Source organism: Palaemon carinicauda, chromosome 4, assembly GCF_036898095.1.
Source record: "Palaemon carinicauda isolate YSFRI2023 chromosome 4, ASM3689809v2, whole genome shotgun sequence".
Taxonomy (NCBI): Eukaryota; Metazoa; Arthropoda; class Malacostraca; order Decapoda; family Palaemonidae; genus Palaemon; species Palaemon carinicauda.
The window spans coordinates 132,178,607-132,182,249 of NC_090728.1; the positions used below are offsets into that span (position 1 = coordinate 132,178,607).

Below are 3,643 nucleotides of genomic sequence, written 5' to 3' on the forward strand. Positions count from 1 at the left end.
CTGCAAATAGTAAGTAAATATATAACATTAAGAAACAGCAATATACAAATATATATAAATATAAAGTGAAAATTGGTAAAACAAAGAAAATAAAGATTCAAGTAAAAATATTCGTAGCACAGAAGTGGAACCAACATATTTATACATATATTATTTAGTTATATATATATATAGGGTCCTTTATATAATATATATATATATATATATATATATAAATATATATATAAATAAATATAATTAAATAATATATATATATATATACATATATATATATATATATATATATAATATATGTGCGTATACATATAGTTAGGTGTATATATATATATATATATATATGTATATTATATAAAGGACCATATGTATATATAACTAAATAATATATGTATGAATATGCATATCCGTAATATATATATAAACGTACATGTGTATATATATATATATATATATATTATATGTGTGTATACACATACTTAGGTATATATATATATATATATATATATCCTACAAAAAATGCAGCCTTTTCTAGTCGACCGTTTAGCTTAGATTATTGCTGTCCTTCGAATCGAAGACGACTTCTGCTTCGCTGTGATGGGGACGTAGTTAGATATGTTGTCGTTTGTGCCATATTGCATGGCTGAGAAGACCTATTCTGGATCCACACACTCTGCCACACAACTGGCAAGTCAGGTCTGGGTGTACCGGGGGTATCCGATCTCGACTGTTTTCTCTTCTCTCCCTGCACTGTTTTCTTGCCTGGTTCTGGGTGTCTTCAAGTTGATTGACTCTAGCTTTACAGAGTGAGTGCCATAGTGGTCTGTCAGAGTCGTTCATTTCTAGTTGCTCAGGTTGTATGTTGCACTTCTTGAGCGTAGCTTTGATGTTGTCCTTGTAACTCTTATTTTGACCCCCTGGATTACGCCGAGCCTCAGGGAGCTGACTGTAGAGGACCTGGCGAGGAAGGTGATGTTCTGGCATACGGATGACGTGGCCGATCCACCCACGAGTTGTTTTTCTGCCAATGTGGATTTTATACTCAGTAGGTTTGAACGGTGGAGAATTTCAGAGTGAGGTACTTTGTCTTGCCATATGAGCCCTGATATACGCTGAAGACAGCGAATATGGAATGCTTCAAGCTGCTTTACATGTCGATGGTAAGCCGTCCAGGATTCTGCTCCATATAGCAAGGTGGACATGCAGACAGCTCTCTACACAGCTACTTTTGTTTCTCTCTTGAGGTGGTGATTTAGGAAGACTCTGGACCTGAGTCGACTGAAAGATGCGGAGGCATGATTTATCCGGGCAACTATTTCCTCATCAACATTGTGTTTTTAGTGATGATGCTTTCAAGGTATATGAAGCTATCAGCTTGTATGAGGGCTTCCCCATTCAGCTGAAATAATGGGGATCTCCTGCAATTATTTGCTGGGATAAGATTTCAGTTTTGTTGATGTTAACTTTGAGCCCCATGGCTCGGTAAATTGATGAGACAACGTTAAGGCTGTGTTGGAGGGCATCTGGTGAGTGAGCCACCAGAGGGCAATCATCTGCATATTGGAGTTCCATTAGTTGTGTCATTGTTGTTTTTGTCACAGACTGGAGGTGCCTAAGGTTGAATAAGTTTCCGTCTAGTCGAAACTGCACTTTCAATTGATCTTCTTCGTTGACTTGTTGGTGGCTCAGGAGGGTGACTGCAGTGAGTTAGATGTTGAATATCACTGGAGCCAGGGACACATCCTTGTTTTACTCCAGTTTCTACCCTGAAAAGTTGTGATTTACTACCACCCATACTTACACAGGCTTGCATATCATTGTGTAAGTTTCTTAGAATGTTAAGGAATTTCGGAGGTACTCCAAATTTAGAGAGAGCTGTCCATAAGAGGTCTCTGTTCACCGTGTCGAAGGCCTTTGTTAGATCGATAAAGGCTATGTGAAGATCCCGGTTTTTGCTCATGGCATTTCTCTTTAAGTTGTCGGGCGACGAATATCATGTCACAAGTGCTGCGTTCTTTACGAAAGCCACATTGCGTCTCTTGTAGTACATTTCAGAAATGTGTTTGCAAAGTCTTGCAACCATTATTCTTTTCAGGATTTTACTTGCAACGCCGAGCAAGGTGATGCCTCTGCTATTGTCACAGAGGGAACGGTCCTCTTTAAGTTTGTAGATGGTGAAAATGTCCGAGACAAGCCACTCATGGGGGACTTCTTCCATGTTCCAAATAGAGAGAATAAGGTTTTGGAGATGTTGATGGAGTAAGTAGCCCCCTAAAATTTAAGTGCCATTGTCCAACCTCTTCCAGACTCATCTCACGGTTGTGACAATCTTATGCAACGTGAAAATTCCAAATACTCCGAATTTCCGACTATACCTTAGACTAAAATTTAATTTCAAAGTTAAAGCTCATTGTTTTTACCCTTCTTAAGCCTAGAGTTTTCTCTTTCTTAAATGAAAGACCATTTTGCATAACGCAACATGTGCAGATTCTTCTCTTAACTCGTTTTCAAAAGTCTTTTTTTACCATCTTTTTTCAGCGACTCGTCTGCTATCTGGGTCGGGGGCTGGACCATTAGAATTCACACAGCCAAACTATTAGCCGAGGTTTTTAATGTGACTGCCATTCACAAACAAGGTAAGGACCCTCTAGCATTTGCCTGTGCGAATGTTTGAGTAAGAAGGCACATATTCATACAAAATGGACCTCTACATCAATTATAAGGTTAATTATGTTTAGAATGTTTTAGATGATATTTTATAAGACGACGTATACTTGAATAATTATGAATATGATTATCTCTTAAAGCTTGGGCAAATGCCTTTTAGAGCATCATCGTCCTTTGCAAATGCTATTTCTTATATAATTTATAAGGAAACAAATATTATAAGTTTCTATGTTTTTCTAGTTCATACTGTATAACCAAATAATATATATATATATATATATATATATATGTATATATATATATATATATATATATTTATATTTATATTTATATTATATTATATTATATTATATTATATATATATATATATATATATACATATATACATATATATATATATATATATATACACACACACATATATATATATATATATATAGTATAAATAGGATGGAGAAAAGCCAGCGTAGCATCATACATTTATTTTCCAAATTTTTTAGACTTTGGGTCTGATCACCATGGCTGTAAAATATACAAAATATACAAATTAAAAAAGACTCAGTATTAATATTAATATAAATAGAACAACGTAGAAGTTAAATATAATTATTTAAAAAATGAACTGACAAGAAAAAAAAATATATAAAATAAAAAAAGTGAAGAATGCTCAAAGTACCTATCTTTATGGAGCTAATAAACTGAGTGACGTTGTCTGGTTTTGAAAGGGGGACGTCAACTATGCTATATATAGAATTGTGGAAGAAGTCTGACCATTTAATGGGGGCACAAGCTGTCTGATTGCTGACGACTCCAAAACAGAGAGAGAATAATCATTGGGCGCTTGGGTGACAATGCGAAAATCCTTATATGAAAATGATGTTTTACATTTATTACTATGTTCTCGCATGTTGGAAAAATTCTTTTTGTTTTCAAAGTACATCCCGTACGGTGACTGACTCCGAGATGAGAATCGATTCTGACT

The 3,643-nt window shown here is 35.1% G+C and overlaps 1 pseudogene; it reads left to right on the forward strand.

Moving 5' to 3' along the window:
* Positions 1-1,121: 1,121 nt before the first annotated feature.
* The window catches only part of LOC137639667 (putative neural-cadherin 2), a 72,104-nt pseudogene continuing 69,582 nt past the window's right edge, over positions 1,122-3,643 (forward strand).